The sequence below is a fragment of the Populus nigra genome, chromosome 1 (assembly GCF_951802175.1).
Source record: "Populus nigra chromosome 1, ddPopNigr1.1, whole genome shotgun sequence".
NCBI lineage: Eukaryota > Viridiplantae > Streptophyta > Magnoliopsida > Malpighiales > Salicaceae > Populus > Populus nigra.
The window spans coordinates 12,609,284-12,630,547 of NC_084852.1; positions in this window are offsets into that span (position 1 = coordinate 12,609,284).

Consider the following 21,264-nt stretch of genomic DNA (forward strand, 5'->3'; position numbering starts at 1 on the left):
TCGAGTCAGGAATCCAATAAAATTAAGTTTGCATCATATAGATTTCTTTAACTCAAGATATTTAAGTCAGAATAATTGAAAGTCAACAGTGGCAGAATGTGAGATTTATCTTTGAAGGCTGTGATTTCCATGCTTTTTTTTTAAAAAAAAAAAAATTTCTTTCCATATATGTATAGAAAGGTATGAATTTTAGCTTTCTAATTTTACTAGAATCACTTCATTTCGACCTCTAGACCTCAGGCTTTGCACAAAACATTGATCGGAGGTCAAATCTATCAATGTTCGACATGGGTTGAGACATGGTTTGAATTATCTCCAATTTACTTTTTTTTTTAAAAAAAAATCTTACATCCAAAAGTACATTAAAAATATAAACAAATAATATCAAGGTATTATATATATAAAACATAGGCAAAATACTAGGTAAATGTGGGTAAAACTAACAAATAATATGGTTGCATCATTTATTCACATATTCTCCATTAACTCCTCGTTTGGTTCCTTTAGTTTTAACATTTTATGTTTTGGTCCAAAACTATTTTTTTCACGTTTTAGTCATTGGGTTTGCAATAAGAGAAAAATCAAAGGAAAATGAGGGAGGTGAGAGAAAGTTATCGATCAATAATATTTTGACAATAAAAAAATTAATCTTTATGTCAATGAGTTCTATTTTATGAAAGGAGCTTTATTGAGGTGTTTCTTACCTTTGATCCTGCTAGAAAAAATAGATAAGATCTCTGGATCTTTATTTATATTTAGGATGATGTTTTGGTTTTTTGACAAATAAAGGGTTTATAGGGTGTTTCTTTGGTATTTTCAAGTAAAAAACGGGTTGATTTTTTTTTTGGTCTAATAAATAAGGACCTAACTTTCTAGTTGCATCAAGTGGCCTAAAACCTACTAGTAAGTGACGCGTCATTTACCACTATAGACGCCACATCGTTCTCTTATTTGTTTTTTATTTTTTATTTTTTAAGATGGCCAAGCATGTGGACTTGGCCTCCTTTGTTATTGGCCAAGTGTGTTGGCCACCCAAGCCCAATTACACAACCTCTTTTTGTTAAGGTCTTTATGGTTTTTTCATTCTATTTTAATTAAATTTTATTTAAATAAATTACTTAAAAATATATCAAGGACATCATTTTATTAAATATTGTTCTATTTTTACTTGGATTTCAACTAAGACTATAGTGTTCTTTTTATAATATTAGTGAGTGCTTTTTTTATACATTCTTTCATGATTTTTTAAAAAACTCTTATTCATTGACTTTTCTATACATGTCTATTTTTATTATTGTATAATTAAATAAAAAATAGACCTAAAAAGTTCATTGTGAAATCACTTGAGCAATGTATTATTCTTATATTTTTTTAATATGTTTATGTCAAGATTATCAAAAAAAATATTTAATTAAAACTTGTGTTTTATGATTCTAATAAGCTTTTTTTTTTAAATAAAATAAGTATTATGGTAAAAACAAAAAGCTCATTAAAAAGATGAATAGGTTTTAATAGAAGAAATACCTTTTTTATCATTATTTCAAATCGTCCAAATTTGTTTTTGATAATTATTCTAATTGCTTTCAATTTTTATCAAATAAAGCATATAATGAAAAACAAAACTATATTTTTTAGAGAAAAATAGATTTATAAGAAAAGAAGTAATTATACAAGCAAATTACTTTTTTTCAATGAAATTTAAATTATTAATTTTCTTATAAGAAAAATTGACATATAATTAAATAAAAAAATTGATTAGCTCCTCTTGGCACAAGATCAACTTTCTTAATTTGTATTTATAACTTGAATTTCCTGTTTATTTTTTAATTAGCGTTAATGACTCTTTTTAACACTTATTTGCACATATAATTTTTTATTTATTTTATTAAACTCATGTGTTAACTTTTTATTTAACAAATAAATTTTTTCTTTAAGCTAAAAGACACTTAAAATGCTTGAACAATTTTTCATGTTAATAATTAACTTTCGATTTGAACCGAATTGAAGTACGTGTAAGATGACTAGTAAAATTTGTAAGGAAAAGAAATAAATTGTCATAGGTAAAAGAAAGCAATAAGTAGCATAAAATTATGAGTAAATTGTATAATAAATTATGTATATGAGACTGATTATTGTTTTAAGCTATTAAATGATCTATTTATATTTTTATAGAGATAAAATCTCACATAAACAGCAAATCCTAATCTTAAACAAACAATCTATAACATATAAAGACTATACAATCTTAATTCTAGCATAATTTGCACTCATTTACTTGCACACATCTTTCTATTAGTCACATATGCTCATATCAATTAAAATCCTGAGAAACACACTATATATATATGGTGAGTATAATAATAATAGTGTAATTAAATAAAGAAAAAGAAGATAGTTGGCAATCTACACAAAAAGAAAAGAGAGATTTGAAGACCTAAAGTGGAAGAAACAAAGAGGGGAGGACTAGACTTAAAAGGTATGGATAAATGAGGGATAAAAATTAAAAAAAAGGGGGGGGTGAGAAGAAAATTGTCATCCCTTGAAGGAAGAGAGCTAACGATAGAAAAGAAAGAACAAGGGAGAAGAAGAGTCGCTCACTGCCGCTTCATTTTTTCTCAAGAACTTAACCTAGGGCTGTTGTTTTCTTGCATGCAACTTACACAGAACGTTTGAAATTATTCCAGGAAGATCTTAGGTTTGTCCTAGTTGTGCTTTCTGCTCCTTGAAACCCCCTTCTCCCTCAAATGTTTCAACATATAGGATTTGATTAATCAATCACTTAATGTGAAACTTAATCTCCTAGACGATATTTGAGCTCACCCTTCTTTACTAGTTGATGGTCAATTTTATCTTTCTTCACTATTTTTCTTAAAAACTAACAATAAATTGTATTGTTCTTAATCACATGATACATAAATGGTTTAAATGTAATATAAATAATGAATCCATATTTCTTTATTTAATATAAATGAAAGAATATTGATTTACCTTTTATATTTCAATCGATAAAAAAATTGACCATGAATGACATGGAAAATCAAGAATTGTTTTTCCAAAATGTCCACCATATTTCACTGTCTAACATGTCCGACATTTAAGAAATTTTAAAATAAAATGTTTTCTAGCTTTTCAACATGATATTACAATTACAATAACTATAATTTTGATTTATAGTTCATTTATCAATTCAATCAATTAACTTCCTATTCTTTCATCTTTTTTAAAAAGCCCTCAATCCAATCCATATTTGAAGAAAACAAAGATTTCTAAAAAAACGATAAACCTTAACCTTCTCTCTTTAAACACATAAATGACATCTTCAAGCTCTGCAAAATAAAATCCTTCTCTTATCACCCACTTCTATCATTACATAGATTGTATCACTAATGTACACTAATATATCATCAATATTTCCCAAAAAAAACTAAGTCAAAAATGTCTTTGGGCAATATCAAGAAGAAATTCTATAAGAAGAAGATAACTTGTTTGCCTTAGATATATAAAGAGAGGCTTCCACTCTAGAAAAATCATGTGAACCTTAATATATAAAGAGAGTAGAACTACACTTTGACAAAGAATGAAAATGCTAATAGATTTTTGACGTAATCCAACTATATAGGATTACCACTAAGCGTAGCAAGGAGATGTGATAACTTTATCATTTTTTAGTCTAATCAAATAACATATTTGTATTTAGGTATAGGATGCAAATTATATTTCTATATGATTTGGCTTTAATAGGAGCCTATACCCAAAAGGTTAGCTTTGTGCATCCATATAATTTATTACAGGTAAATTTAAAGATTTATTGGTAAGTACTCCTAAATATAGTGTTCTTTTTAAGAAGGAGAAGAAAGGAACCAAATTTTCTTTCTAGATAGAACATGTGGCATTTTTTCTCTTTTGGGTATATAGATATTTAATTTTTTTCTAGGTCTTATAAATGAAATAAAGCCTAGTTAAATATAGTGGTGACCTTGGCTAATAGTAGGGCCATTTTCCTAAGACCTTTTATGTTAAATCATATATATACGGTATTAGAGGAATGCCAAGTGAGAGGTGAAGACCAACCACCCTTCCATGATACAAGGAAACTTTTATTGAATTTTATGGTGGATTTAAGCATGGGAAACTATAAATTTCCATGAATCTAGTATCTTGCAGTCGAATTTGGACTCCCTATTAATTTATAGAGGACAAAATTTGATGATGATCCCTTTCCATAACTTTCCTTTCAAGAGATACCTAAAGATTTTTCTATCCATGACAAGGAGGAGTGACCGATCCATGGTCATTTTAGTGTCAATGAGAACATGCTCTAGATGGCTATTGATTCTTAAACATCAAAGGATAAATTGTAAGGGAGAGGAGAACACTATAGTGTGAAAAATTATTCTAACCTATAAGGATCTAGACTTTAGTTTAGTGATAGATTTATTATAAAGGAAAAACTATTGTTCTTATAAGCCTTACAACCTTTACTTCGTGGCAAGACAATCAAAGTTTGTATAATATGTTCCATTTCTAATATACTATACCACTAATAATTCTAATCTAGAAAATAATTTTCAAAATTCTAAAAGAAGTGAAAAATGTAACATAGTTAACAAAACTTAATTTTGGATTCTATAGTGGAAGAGACTTTATGCTAATATTAAGAAATTCATTAAGGTTTTTCCTATTGTACAAGAAAGCTATATATATGTCATCTTAAACCCTTCTTTAGAAAAGATGGATAATAAACTTTTATATGATGAAGAACCTTTTACAAAAGACAGTAAGATAAGGCCTACCAAAAATTTAGCCAGTAGATTAGCTAGGAAATTGAGCAAAAAAAACTTTTGGTGAGAAATCTTTATACTTTAGTTATTCATTATACCCTATTGGATAACTTGTCTTCTAATATATTTTCTTATTTTTTAGCATCATAATCTATAAAGGCTCCTTCTCTAAAGGTCCTCAACCTACCAATTATTTATAGCACATTATTATTGAAAAAGAAAAAGATGATGCTCTTATCTATAAGTTGAAAAAAAGACCAAGGGTTAGTATTTTTATTGATAAATTCCTTTTTTCTTACTCCTCTAACATTTGTACTTAGCCATTATCACTTTTTTTTTCAGGTACTAGTTCCCAAAGCCATTCCTTTAACTACTCTTTCACAAGCTAAAGCTAGATCACCATCGTCATCTTTAAATGGATATCTAGAACTTGTAGCTACTCCCTATTGTTTATAAAGAGCCTATGAGAGTGTGTTCATTAGCCACTGACTATAGCCATGCCAATTTGGATGTGATCCTAGAAGAAAAATCTTCCCTAACTAGTGATTTCAGCATGGATGATATTAGTGAGGAAGAAGTCTAAGGAGTTAACATCAATGGAACTTTCATAAGGTAAATTAAAGAAGTATATACTAATGCTGCTATAATCCCCTTATCATGTGAAGATAAAAGTAGACATACTCTACTGTTGCCATAACATGAGATGGATATGGAAGACAATCTAGTAAAAAGTGCTCCTATTGCAAAAGAAAAACTAGCAATTGTTGTTGTTTCATCCCTTGTTGAGCAAGAATTAGCTACAAAACTAATTGTTTCCCTTGGATATGTTGGTCCCTCCACTGTGTTGGAGATTGAGTATGACTTGGCTATGAGTGCTAAGAAGACTATTATGGCATCCCTTTATTCAAATCAAAAGGTAATTCATTTTTATTAGTTAAGTTTACTTTTATTTAGTTTTAAGTAACAATCATCTTTAATAAAAATTGTTTTCCTTTGTCTTGCCAAGAAACTTTGAATGACTTAATAGCTCTCCTAGATCCTATAATTGCATGGAAGATGTCTAGTTTAGAAGTAGATTTTAAGGATGATTAAAAAAAAAAGGCTCTAGTGGGGAATGCCAAGGAGATTTTAGAGTTTCCTAGGCAATAAATGCATATCCTTAGCGACCAAACCAAAATATAGCATCTTTAACAACTAGTGGACAACATTCTATCCCAAGGATTCATAAAATCATTAGGCCAAGATACCATTTGTACTAAAGTTACAAATAAGTTATGAAGAAGCTTAGGAACTTAAGGTGTTGTTAAAAAAATCATGGGAAGATGAAACAAGATAAAAGTGATTAGCAAAGAAATTAGTTAAAGATTATCCTTTAAATTCTCTTTATGGCATGTAATGTTCATCAGATTCAAACAATACTAATGTTAATTTGCCAATCTGACCTCTTAAGAAAGATTTAGACAACATCCATTTTATTATATTTATTTTATAGATTACATATACATCAAATGGTAATATGTATCTACATAACTTAACACATATAAAGTACAATGATAGATAGACATTTTCTATTAAAGTATATCATTTTTCAACTTTTGTAAGGACTAAGATAATATACAACTTGTTATGTTTAGCTTCATTCTTCTATGCTAACATGCTTTTAATTGACCTTTGTGCAATTCAAATGTATAGCCTTAAAGGCTTATTAGGCCTTGGTGGAGCCAAACTAGATGTTTGACTAGATAAGTTTTCATTTATTTAAATGATGCTTCTTGTCACACCCGGACATCACGGCGACCAATTAAAAATAATCTCTCGATTGAAAAAGGAACAGATATCTGGCATCATGTTCTTTTAGGGAAAAATGTCTTGTTCAATGAGTCGTCACCTAGTATTATGGTCACTAGGAATCCTAACTAGTCAACATAGATTCTATGGTATGGGACTGGTTACGCAAAAGAAAAGATGTTATCACCCCTTAAGCGTCCTATCTATGGCATACTGCATTGCTAGTTTTGTCTAAAATTGCTAAGAATTTGTTCTTTTTTTTCCCTTTTTTTAATTCTTCCTTTCATATTCCTGACTCTGGCATCAGTGAACAATTCCTATGAATATTTCCAACTCTGGCGTTGGTAAATATCACACAAATCTAAAAAATACGATACTCCTGACTCTGGCGTCAATGAATATTTTCGTAAAAAATGAATTTGAAGAAGAAATTTTCTATGTCATTTTTTCTTGTTTATCCTTTATTATTATTTGCTCTTTTTAGATGGAAGTAAAAAAAATTGCACGACATATTTGCATTTAACAGTAATAGTCCACAGATTGAGCACATCTACAAAAAATACAAACACAAAGAAAAAAAAAAGTAAAACAAAGTGTGAGGGGCTCACAAATAAATCAACGAAGGCCCCAAATATTTTTGGAATTTTCTGTTATTGAAAAGGGGTTCGTTTGGTCAAATATCAAATTAGAATGGGTATAAAAATTATAGCCAAGGCATAAGCGTGTGTTTTACCAAGCACACCCTTAGCAAACACAATTTGGGTCGGTTAGGCCTAAAGCCCAGACCCAGCCCACTCTTTTTTTTCTTTTTGGGCTGGATCTAGTCGAGCCATGCGTGAAAGGTTCACGCATGCATGCAACAGTAACCAGCTAATTATTTTAGCAAGGAAGGAAGGAAACTTACCTAGGCGTGCAGCAGCTGGAGGCGAAGTCGAGGGAGACTAGGCTAAAAAAAAGGGGTTGAGGGGGGCGGCGGCTAGTATAGGGTTCGTCGCCCCCTTCTTTTTTTATGTTTCTCTCTTTTAGGGTTTCTGGTAATGGCCTCCTCTAGGGTCTTTTCTTTTAGGGTTTTTCTGTCTAATCATCCCCCTCTTTTTCATACCTTGAGATCTATATTTATAGTGCCAGAGTCCCTTCGCGTGTGTGAAACCAAGTTTCAATCAAACTCATTCTCTTCTTTGAAGTTTGAATTTGATTAAGAATCAAATTTGAAAGCGGATAACTATCATTATCTTGAAGATAAGGATTATCTCGAAAATAAGAATTATCTTGAAGATAAAGATAGAAAGTCAAAAGGACACTGTAGTCCTTAATTTTCACGGAAGTTGACAAATCACACTTTTCATCGAAATAAATCTCTGATCTTTTAATTTTTCATTTTAAACCCTGTAAAAATTAAATTAAAAGCCAATGGGCCAAAATTGGATTACAACAGTTGCCTCCTCTTTACAATGCTTACGGTGCAAATGCATTAGAAAATTTATTTTCTTTTGACTTTGTATAGTAAGTTTTGTAAAGAAGAATAATTGTGAAAACCCTTCCTATTTTCCTTTTTTTCTCTATTTTTTTATTTTTAATTTTAATTTTTTTTGGGTTTTTTTTAAATGGTCTAATTGTTCCAGGCGACTTGCCCGATGAAGAATGAAATGCGAAAAGGGTTTCACGAGTGGTCTAATTATTCTAGGCGACCAGCCCGATAGGAAGAAGCAACGCGAAGGATTTCACGAGTGGTTTCATTTTTCTAGGTGACCTGCCAGATGAAGAATAAAATGTGAAAAGGGTTTCGCGAGTGGTCTTATTTTTCCAAGCGACCTGTCCGATGATAAAATACGAGAAAACTCGCAAGTGGTCTCATTGTTCCAGATGACCTGCTCGATGGTGAAAATACAGAGAGAAATTTTTTTTTTGAAGTGGTCTCATTGTAATGGGTGACCTACCCAGGTGGAAAAAATACAAAAAAAATGTCTCATTGTAATGGGTGACCTACCCAAGTAAAAAAAGAAAGGAAATTGAGGGCTCGAAAGCGCACTCAAAAGGATGGTTGAGGGCTTGAAGGCGCCTTCAAAGGAGGTCAGGGCTTGTAGGCGCACTCAAAAAGAGATGAGGGCTCAAAGGTACACTCAAAAAAGAGGTGAGAGCTCAAAGGTGCACTCAAAAGAAAAGTCGAGGGCTTGAAAGGGGGTAGGGTTAGGAAATGCACTACCTTAAATGGTTGCGGGCTCAAAGGCACACTCAAAAGGAAGCGATGGCTCAAAGTCACGCTTGCAAGGAAGCGAGGGCTCTAAGGCGTGTTCGGAAGAAGCGAGGGCTCAAAGGCGCGCTCGAAAGGAAACGAGGGCTCAGAGGCACGCTAAAAAAGGAAGTGAGGGCTCAGAGGCACGTTCGAAAGGAGGTAGGGTTAGGAAATGCACTACCTTGGATGGTTGAGAAAAGCTGGTGGAAAAAAAAAATTTGCCTAATTCTCGTGGGCGGCCTACCGAGGTTAAAATTTCCAAAAGCAATTTCAATATTGGCCATTTCAAGGTGGCCTTCCATTTGATGGATCTCGTTAGAGATTTCTCTTGTGAGATTTGCAAAACTTGTTGTCCAATGTCACAAAGTTTAGATGATATGCATGCATCTTTACCTGATTTGAAATATAGGTCCCCATTTCTTCTTAATCTTCTTGTTTGCTTGATGGATAAGGACTTGCTATCTCTTATTTGGGTCATTTTCATCGTTTAGCTTCTAACCTACTCGAGTTGACCCATGTAAGTCTTTTCCCGGATTTGTTTACACAACTCAGCCTTCATAGTGCCCATCGTGACCTACTTGCTTATTAGAGATTTTTTTTGTCTCGTCAAATAATTTGAGAGGATCATTCATTACTCCCAGTCTCACTGCTAAAAACATTCGGTGTCACTTGCTGAAAGGATCAAATTGCCTTTTATAAACAACAATGCCCCCTTGTCTTGTTGTAGGAAATGTTCCTCTCTCTGTTTTTTTTTCTTTTTTTTTTCTATAAGGGATCGATTTTCCTTCTAAACATGATGTTGCCCCCTTGTATTGGTCATTGCCTCTAAGTGTGTTCTGTCAACGACTCAGACAAATAATGGTTTTAAGTAACCATTATCTCATTTCTCTCCTTTTTAGTTTGGTGAAGGAATATCTGTTCAGAATGAATCTTGAAATCTTGATCTTGCATTTTGAAAACAAAAATTATTTTGATGTAAAGTTTGAAACAATTTGCTCTTGAATTCTTGCAACTCCTTGTTTTTTTTTTTTCTTGGAAAAGAGATTATTTGCTCTTGTGTTTGGCGATATTGTCTTTGGTGAAAGTATGTCATGAGGTGACTTTCTGTTTCTTATGGGTTTCCAAAGTGAAGGGCTCGAGAAAAAACTCGAGGTTTTGTTTGAGAAAAACTTGTCTCTTTTTAAACACTTATTTTATCAGCATGAATAATAATGAATAGCTTGTTCTCAATGTCATGACTTTAATAAAGAAGTACTCTTTGTATTTTGAGAGCATTGCTTATTAATCCAGGTTGCTTGCTTATTTGATTAGAAAGGACTTCTACAGGTACGTAATGTAGGCTATGGTTTTTTTTTTGCTATAAAAGAAAAGGATTCATAAGGCTCAAAGAGTGTTTCAGGGTTTCAAAAACAAACGATCACTATCAGCAGTTCGACTCTTTGTGTCATTCATCTTTTCTTTTGCCGTTCTTCTTTTATTCGCCTTTTTTTTTTTGCTTTTCTAGGGCATGCTCACTTGAACTTGGTTACCACTCTTTCTTGTGATTTGGGCATGCCCCCTAGTCATTGAGTTTCTTATGCTTTGCCTTTTCGGCTTTTTCAAGGTTTTTTCATCTTTTCTCCTTGAAATTTTCACTTGCCCCCAGTGTGGGGTGTGATCCTAGTCGGGATTTTTCATGAAAGAAAAATTACTCAGGCTCAAAAAAAGACTGCAAGGGATATACTTTTTAGAATGTGAAAGAAATAACAAAGATAGCCTTTCCTCATTTCAAACGCAAGTAGTTAAGATCAATAAACTTTGGCCTTGTCCAATGTGATGTTTTGGGCTTTGCAAAGAGATGCATTTCATGAGTCTATGAGCAATGAGTTTACTATATACCATTATTCATACATTTAAAACAATATGTCTCAAGAGTCATGGTGTGAGGATGACAATTCATTTTCTATTCGTGCACTCGGAGTTTAGTCACCTCAATAAAAGAGTTGTTTGATTCATGTGTCATTCTACAAGTAGAATGTCAAAAATATCGTTTTAAATAAACATCAAATTATTTTTGAAATCAAAATGCAAGTTCAATTTTCAAAATTCCAATGTGGAAACTGATTTTGGTAAAAGAGATAAATTGAGTCTATAAGATCACGCGAGTCTTCAAAAGTGTATTTGTGAGTGCTTGGGGAATCCCTTTCAGGATATTTTGATTGTAAATCAAAAGAAGAGACACAATTGAGGGACAAAAACAAAGACCTTATACTAGCAAGGTGACACATAAAAAGGGCTAGTAATCATCGATTGGAATTTCTAGAATCTTCCAACCATCCCTCTCTTTTGAATTCCTTGACAGGGGCACCTTTTCAATAGTCAGTTAAGGTCACACATAGACCACTCTTGGCTTAGTGACACTATAGCTTCGTCTTCAGGACGAGTGACCTTTAGATGTCTTTGTTTTGGTAGCTCTTTCTCACGTTTTTGTAACCACCTTTCATATTGTGAACCTCAGTTTCTTTCTTTTTCCTAGAGAAATGTTTTCTTCTCAGTCGAGTCAGCAACCCTTCCTAAATGGATAGCTTGTTCGATCCTCTCAACTATAGCGACCAAGTTAGAAAAATATTGTGCAGAGTTTCCAAACAGGTATTCAAAGTACGGGGCCTTGAAAGTGTTGACAAACAAATTGATCATCTCATTTTCTAATAAAGAATGATTAACTTGTGTGGCAGCCTCACGCCACCTTTGAGTGTATTCTCTTATAGACTTCTTGATGTCCTTTCCATAGCTTGCAAGTTTAACCTATCATGGCCCACATCCATATTGAACTTATATTGCGTAATGAAGGTATCAACTAAGTCCTTCCATTTCTTTATCTTGGTATCGTCCAAGCACATATACCAAGTAAGGGTAACGTCATTTAAACTGTCTTGAAAGAAGTGAATCAACAGTTTCTTGTCATGGACCACCTCAGCCATTTTGTTGCAGTATCCCTTGAGATAAGTTACAAGGTATTAAGTTCCTGTATATTTGACAAACTCTAGCACCCTAAACTTCTTAGGAATGACTACGTTAGATACCAAACACATCTCAGCAACCTTTATATAGTCATGTAGGTTAGATCCCTCGAATGCCATCAGCCTTTGTTCAAGGGCAACTCATTTGTCCAGGCCATCTTCTTTTACCATCTTGTTCTTTTGAGATTCCTTCTTTGTAAGGTCAATGGTAGATGACATTCTTATGGGATATGTTGGTTGAGCAAATTGGGACTACATAGCCTGTTTGAGACGCCTTATTTGCCCTCAGATTCTGTGGATTTGCGAGTATAGGTTCAGGCTAAGCTGTAAATTTTGCTTCTTCGAGTTTAGATCTCAAGGCCTATTCGTGTAGGCTAATAAGCCTTGCACTTCTTCTCTAAGACTTTCCATCTATTTTTGGTGTTGGGCTTCCAACTGAGCTTTTTTCTTCGTTTTCCATTTATCTTTTTTTTTCCAGTCAAGTGTTATAGGTATGGGGGACCTATATTTCACCTGGTGTGCGGTATTATGACAGGTCATAATTATATGTTCAAACATGCATGAAGATGAATACAACATATTGGGTATGGATTCGCCTTTTGGGGGGTGACATAACGATCGCTATTATTTAAATGTGTGGTCAGATCTGAATCCCATATTCATTGCAATGCCGAGAGGAGATCTGTTTAGCATTTTGTCATCTGAGCTTTCAGCCACATTCTTGGTGTCTTTCATTATGCATCTAATGTCTTTGAGTAGCGGTATCTCATCGACATCCAGTCTAGGACAGTCTCCCTCAGTCATTTGTAAGGATTCAGACTCGAGTCTATGCTCAACAGTTGTTATCTTAAGAATAACGGTCATTACATCACCCGAAAGCACGTTTAAGCTTATCTCAGTGAATTTACGCAAGGATTAACCTAAAGGATAGGTTATAGTCATTAAATGCATCAGGGTAGTTTTGCCATCTAGTCTCAACAATCTTTTGCATGCTCAGTAATCACCCTCGAAAGGTTGATATGAGGTTTACAAGCAGCGTGAAGATAGAGGCTCTGAGTAATATCAGTTCGGCATATCAACCATTGTCGAGTAAACAATCATGTGAGAGTTGAATAGTTTCGCGAGCCTTACCCAGGCTAAAGCCATTGGGGTGTCGTTACTCCACTTATCTTAAAGTTGATACCACATGTATTTAAAAATGAGATAAGTGATGCGTGAAGACCTTAGATCCATATCCAATATATATGCATGATAAACATGAAAAACAATGCATGTTAAAACAGTAAAAAAGAGCAAAAATAAATAAATAAATAAATAAAACTTGATAAACTCAACATAGCCATAACAAGGGAAAAAAACAGTACGACAAATACAGTTTTGCAATAAAAAAGGAAAATAGCAAAGCTTAGTCCTAAAGTCTCTAGTGGAGTAGCCATTATGTCACACCCGGACATCACAACGACCAATTAAAAATAATCTCTCGATTGGAAAAGGAACACATATATGACATCTTGTTTTTTTAGGGGAAAATATATTGTTCAAGGAGTCGCCACCTAGTATTATGGTCACTAGAAACCCTAACTAGTCAACAGAGATTCTATGGTACGGGACTGGTTACGCAAAAGGAAAGATGTTATCACCCCTTAAGCGTCCTATCTAAGACAGGCTACATTGCTGGTTTTGTCTAAAATTGCTAAGAATTTGTTCTCTTTTTTCCCTTTTTTTATTCTTCCTTTCATGTTCCTGACTCTGGCGTCAATGAACAATTCCTATGAATATTTCCAACTCTGGCATTGGTAAATATCGCACAAATCCAAAAAATACGATACTCCTGACTTTGGCGTCAATGAATATTTTTGTAAAAAATGAATTTGAAGAAGAAATTTTCTATGTCATTTTTTCTTGTTTATTCTTTATTATTATTTGCCCTTTTTAGATGGAAGTTAAAAAAAAAATTGCACGACATATTTGCATTTAATAGTAATAGTCCACAGATTGAGCACATCTACAAAAAATACAAACACAAAGAAAAAAAAAAGTAAAACAAAGTGTGAGGGGCTCACAAATAAATCAACGAAGGCCCCAAATATTTTTGGAATTTTATGTTATCGAAAAGGGGTTCGTTTGGTCAAATATCAAATTAGAATGGGCATAAATATTATGGCCAAGGCATAAGGGTGTGTTTTGCCAAGCACACCCTTAGCAAACACAATTTGGGTCGGTTAGGCCTAAAGCCCAGACCCAGTCCACTCTCTTTTTTTATTCTTTTTGGGCTGGATCTAGCCGAGCCATGCGTGAAAGGTTCACACATGCATGCAACCGTAACCAGCTAATTATTTTAACAAGGAAGGAAGGAAACTTACCTAGGCATGCGGCTGTTGGAGGCAAAGTCGAGGGAGACTGGGTTAAAAAAAGAAGGGTTGAGGGGGGGGGCGGCTAGTATAGGGTTCGCCACCCCCTTCTCTTTTTATGTTTCTCTCTTTTAGGGTTTCTGGTAATGGCCTCCTCTGGGGTCTCTTCATTTAGGGTTTTTCTCTCTAATCTTCCCCCTCTTTTTCATACCCTGAGATCTGTATCTATAGTGCCAGAGTCCCTTCGCGTGTGAGAAACCAAGTTTCAATCAAACTCATTCTCTTATTTGAAGTTTGAATTTGATTAAGAATCAAATTTGAAAGCGGATAACTATCATTATCTTGAAGACAAGGATTATCTCGAAGATAAGGATTATCTTGAAGATAGGGATTATCTTGAAGATAAAGATAGAATGATAAAAGCACATTGTAGTCCTTAGTTTTCATGGAAGTTGATAAATCACACTTTTCATCGAAATAAATCTCTGATCTTTTAATTTTTCATTTTAAACCCTGTAAAAATTAAATTAAAAGCCAATGGGCCAAAATTGGGTTACAACACTTCTCAATACATTGAAACTTATCTATGTTATTTTCTTTTAAGAGTTCAAGAAATGGCCTGATCTTTCCTGCAATGTTTGATGTGAACCTTCTTAGAAAATTGATTTTCTAATAAGGTTTCATAACTTCTTTTTTGTTTGTGAAGGTCATGCTTCAATGCCTTCGATATGATTTTTCTACCTTTATGCCATCCTGGTGTATTATAAATCTTAATAATTTCCCTACCTGCATGTCAAAGGTATATTTTAACAGATTATTCTTGAAATTATTTATTCATATTGTTTTAAAGGTAGACATAGCTCATTAAAGTGGTTTTATTTAAATTTTGACTTTACCATGATATCTCAATATACACCTCTAAGTTGTGATTGATCATATTATGGAAGATCAAATTCATGGCTTTTTGCTAAGTGGAACCAACATTTCTTAAGATAAAATAAAATAATATCCACTCATATGTTTCTAATGAGCGAGGAAATCTAAAAATAGTCTTAGCAATATCATTTTTCTATAATGAAAATTTAACTATAACATTAATAGTTATCTATGAAGCTCTCGCTTCCAACTACTAAATTGATAAATATATTAGCCATTGATATTGAATATTCATATTTTAGAGTTACACGATTAAGGTTTCTAAAATCTATATACAGTATTAGTTTACCATTCTCTAGTTAACATTAGCACAATGTTAAAAATCTATCTAACATATCTTATTGGACTAATAAAACTAACTTTTAATAGCCATTTTAATTCCTCATTTACATGATCAATCATATCTATAGTTATTGATGCGAACCCTAGCAGAATTTAATGGAATTCACGACCCCAAGATCAATCTAATCTAAGTTTGTTGAGATTTGAATGAGCTTATCATAATGGAAGACTTGCTCCAAGGCAACAAGACTATAAACCAACTCGATCACAATGCCTATACTTGGAGACAAGCAAATAAAATATAAATTCACAACAAAGAATGGTCAGTTCTTTTAAGAGTTGAAAGTTCAATCAAGAACTAAGATTGAGCAACCAAGAAGTCGACTACAATTCTGAAAATATCATAAAAAAAAGTCTGCCCTAAAATTATTCTAATGAGTATTTAAACTCAAGGCCAAAACCCTAGTTTTTCTAATGGGTCTCAAAGAAGCCCAATTTAAATAATAATCAACACATGCTAAAACTAGCCCAAACTAATTAAAATAAACAAAATAAACAAGTCTAAGACCCAAATAAAATGTCTCCTCTCAAAATAAATAAAGTTTGATAGCCCAACTAATTAAATAAGACAAGTTCGTTGTTTCCGCATTTTGTCTAGCAACAGTAAAATCCCAACTTAAAACGGATGGTTCTCTCTCGTCTTAATGAATTAGAAAGTGTGCCATGTACCGTCGGAAAGGTATAAAAGTCTAGTTTCCAACTCAACTAGAATCACATCAAAATTATATTTATAGCTTTATTTATGACCACAAGAGTAAAAAAAGGTCAAACTGTCCGAATCTAGTCTTCTTCTCCCAATCCTTGTGTAATGGTCTTGGTTCCACCAACAAGCCCCTCTTAAACATGAATAAGATTAATCAAGGATTGCTCTTTATTATTACAAATCCTCTTGAAGTCCACCTTAGCTCATATTTCTTGAAGAAGTCCATTGAAAGCTTCTTTGAACTTCTTAGCCCTAAGTCTAGTAACTGGACCAATTAGAACATCCAATGGATCCTTTGATGGTTGGATCACATTAGTTATTTTTCTTAAAGTTTGCTTATATGGCTTAAATCCAGGTTTGGTTGGAAATAGATGTTCGACCAAGCTTCTATCTAGCCTAGGCATCTTATCTTAATCCCAAGTGAAACAATCTTTATAAGTATAGAGTAATGATCAGTGTTTTAAAACCTAGACCGACCCAGCAAGTCGGCCCAGGACCCAGCTGACTCGAGGTTAGAACCGGGCCAGGTTGATGAAAAAACCAGTCAGGGATTTGGCCCGGCCAAACCCGGTCGACCTGGGTAAACCCAGGTGAGACCCAGCTATATATATATATATATATATATATATATATATATATATATATATATATATATATATATATATATATATATAAATAAAACATCACCGTTTTATCATTTTACTGTAAAATAGTTTGACAGTAAAAGGCTAAAATGATGAAGACAAAAAACCTAATCTCTTCAATCTTGTTATATCAATTGCGAAGAAGAGTAGAGGAATTTAAGCCACACGAAAAAAACTTCAAGGCAAGCCATACCAGGTTTTGTCCCCATCTCTCTTTTGGTTATTAAATCAACAATGGATCTTCATTGTGGCTTTCTAGCTTTTGTGGATTTTGGCTTTTCTAGTTAGTTCTCTATATGCATCTCCTTAGTTTTAGGCAAACTAGTCTTAATTAATTCTTGCACGCTTCTCCAATCTTTGACAAAACTTCTTTTGTGTCACTTGAAGTGGAAACAAAGAGATTTGGGATTCCTTCATCAGTTTTGGGCGAACTTTTTTTCTAGTGGAAATAGAGAGATCAATGACTGGGATTTCTTCTTTGACACAACTTTTTTTTTGGGCAAACATTGAACATCGATAGTTTCTGTTGATTATAGGAATGGATTAAAAGGGGAAAAAGAGAGGAAAGAGTGAAGGGTCTTGAACTCAACCTTTCTATTATCCATCTTTAGTGGTGTTGGAGAAAGAGTTGTTATATCAATTATAGTCGATTAACCATCTTCGCTCAATTATAATGAACAAATTGTGTTCTAATGCCTAATATTTATTGTTGGCCTTTTTTAAGGCTTTTATATAGGTAAATAAGTTATTATGACTTATTTAATCTCATATTTCAAACTCTTGGCCATCATCTTCCACTTGTAAAGAATTTGGCCTTGCGAAGTCAACTATTAATTGCCTCTGTAGACACAATTTTATGCACCTGAAATTAAACAAGCACACGTGTACAAATATATGATTTTATTAAATATATGAATGGGTACAATCTCTATCTAATATATTCTTTCAAAAGAACAAGACAATCCTCTTATTCTTCCCTTGGATTTGATGTATGGTGACTTGATTTATTTGAGTAATCAAGCCAAGATTTGTGCTTTGCAAGAACGTGAATTTGGGCGTGTATTGTGAAGCGAGATTTAGTGATTTTATGTTTTGATGCTTTGAAGAGTACCTTTGTTTCGTCTTCAAAGTGTTGCTGAAGAACTCTTATGGGGCATTTAAGCTTGATTCAATAGAGCTTAGTGAGATTTGGTGATTTGATGCTTTGAAGAGTACCTTTGATTTGTCTTCAAAGTGTTGTTGAAGAACTCTTATGGGACGTTTAGGCTTGATCCAACAGAGCTTCGTTCTTTGTAGACTTCAAGCATAGATAAAGGAGGCTTGAGAACTCTTTGAGAGAGCTTCCTTGCTTGAAGGGAGATAGAGAACTTCCTTGCTTGAAGAGCTTGTCTTTGAGGAAATTTGTATCTCCAGGAATCCCATCCCTTTAGGTTGAGGTCCTCTATTTATAGAGATCTGTAGGGGCTCTCATGTCCTTTTTCAATGCCACATGGCATAATTTTATTGGTTGATATTTATTGACGGGATCTTGCATTTATGAAAAGATATATGTTGAGATCTTGTATTTATGACAAGATATCTTGAATATCTCATACCAAGTGTCAACTTTTCATTGAACAAGAAATATATGAAGGCTCATTTATTTTCCATGTCATTTATTTCAATTTTATTTTATCCTTTCTTTTAAAGAATAAAATAACACATGGTGAAATTTGATTGGTAGAAAATTTGTGTTTCTATAGCCTCATTCGCACTATTTTCTTGCTTATAATAAAGTCAATAAGACGACCTATATGGTTGATTCATATAAACTAGTCTAGACCAACATCACGACTATAGAGCCATGCATATGTCATTCATAAATTTATCATAAATGGTTTGTCATCAACTTTAATGATATTAGTGGATCCATTAAGTAACCAGAACATTAAGACTTGATGTAGTGAGGATAACACTGAAAATGTTACTTCCTAGTAGCCAATAGATATTAGCTTATGGGTATAATTATAGTACAATTATTTAATGATAATACTAAGACATTCTTTTATCTTTTAAGTTTGTTTTAATTACATTATGTACTTTATTATTTGATAAAAACCCATATATTGATAAATGTATGATATATGGTGTGATGCATATCTCATAAACTATTGATAATTCTATAACATATACTTGTTCATAGCTGATGCAATCATAACATTCAATAGTTTTACTCATATTTACTTAGTATTTTGCCTATGTTTTATATATAAAATACCTAGATATTTTTTATTTTATGTTTTGAAGGTAATTTTGGATGTAAGATTCAAAAGGAAGTAATTTGAAGATAAAATTCTGACCATGTTCCAACTCGTGTTGAATATGAGTAGATTTGACATTCGATTGATGTTTTACGCAGAGTTTGAGCTGTAGAGATCAAAATGAATTGGCATTAGAAAGCTAACATCTATATCTTTGTGTGGGGGGGGGGAAGAAAAAAAAGAGCATGGAAATCTCAGTCTTCAAAGACAAGTCTTGCATTCTGTCAATTTTACCTTCAGTCATTTTGATTTGAATATCTTAAGTTAGAGAAGTTTGTTTGATGAAAACTCAATTGTTTTAGATTTATGACTCAAAGACCTATCAACTTATCAAATTTCATCAGAAAATGAGCTCATATGAGAGATATAATATTTCTAAGACAACCCATAAATTCTGCCACCAGATAGGTTTTGTGAAGAAACAAGTTTAACTTACTTCCCAAGCATCCAAACCGACATGACAATTATTTCTTTGTATGGAAAAGGTCTTTATTTGGGCAAATTGACTTCACTAAGTCCAAAGTCAAAACTTGAAGATTTTATGGAAGACTACTTTTCTTTCTTTATAGAAAAGTAGTTATTATAATACTTAAATATTAATTATCTACTTTGGAAGGACTCCTATTTTTTTATGATACAAAAAGACTAGTCAGAGTGTAGGGAATAGGGTTTTTGATCAAATAAAAAGAGAAAGAAAAGAAAAGGTGGCGACCAATAAGAAGAAAGAAACTCTCACTTTTTTTTCTACACCCAAAATTATGTTTTCATCTTTTTTTTTTAGTTTTTCCTAGTAAAAAGGATACAGAAGCCTTCAGATTTCAAAAATTATGAGATTTGTCTTATCTTTTATTTTTAGTTTATATGACGAGCATAAATGTTTTCCTATGCTTATTTCATATGATTATATAGCTGGATTGTTAGAGCGGACTCTAAGTTATTATTCGAACTAATTTATTGTTAAGTTTGCTATCAAAACTGGAGTTGTGATATTTAACTTGTGAAGCGACTACGTTTAATAATTATGGTGGATCTATATTGTTAATCTTAGGGAAAACATTCAATTAAATCAAATATAGACTACATACAATTATGTTGTTTAGATTTATCAACCTATCTAGTTCTTAAGGTTGTCATTGAATTAAATTACTAGTGTATACGTTGTGGTTGTTTAATGGCTAGAGTTAGTTATAGTTCTTTAAGGAGACTAAGAATCCTAAGATAGACATTAGTTCTAAGGTAATTTTAAGTAAAAGGTAATTTCAAATGAAATGTTATCTTAGCCATATTTTTTTCTAAATTCATTTCATGTAGGCCATTAATTGCCAATTATTTTCTAAACTTATTCACAAGTTATTTATTGTTGATAGATGATTGTTGAGCTAACATCAAACCTTGGATCAAGAGTTTTGCAACTCAACTAATTTTCACATAAGGATATGAAACCTACATTGGTCCTTGATTTCAGGAAAATTCATCGACTCATTATTAAAGTTGTGTAACAGTTAACAATGTCGCAATATGCCTACATTGGTCCTTAAAAACAAGGAGACATGTTGACTTAATTGTTCAAATCCAATCATAATCAAAACACAATGCTAATTAGATGAAAGCTTATTAATATTATTGTTTTTTTAATAAATATTTACATGTACATGTATACATAAAAAGATGAAAATATAGTTTTACAAAATGAAACTAACTTTCATATGAAGCCAATTAAAAAAAATTGCATGGATGAATAGTAATCTATTTTCAAAAATGAATTTATATGTGTGCTTGCATACGTAGAAATGAGAAAGCAAAGTTTTACAAAATTAAGCTAACACAAATGCAAAGTCGATAAAAATAAAATAAACATGCGGATGAATAGTGACATGCATAAATAGTGAAAAATTCATTAGTTTGCATTTTAAATAGTAACCTACTTTCAAAAAATGGTTTTTTATATGCACATGCATACGTAAAAAGGCAAAAACACAATTTATGAATTGAAGCTAATGTGAAGTGTATAAAAATACAGGGATGAATAGCAATCATGCATGAATAGTGTAATATTACATTGTTTTGCGTCTTTGAATAGTAAAATTCTTCTTCATCCATAAGAAAAGAAAAAAGACCATGGTTTAGCTTAGGGGGTTCCATACAAGGCAGAGTTGCTAGTGTTGCTATTGGTGGCGGAGACTATTA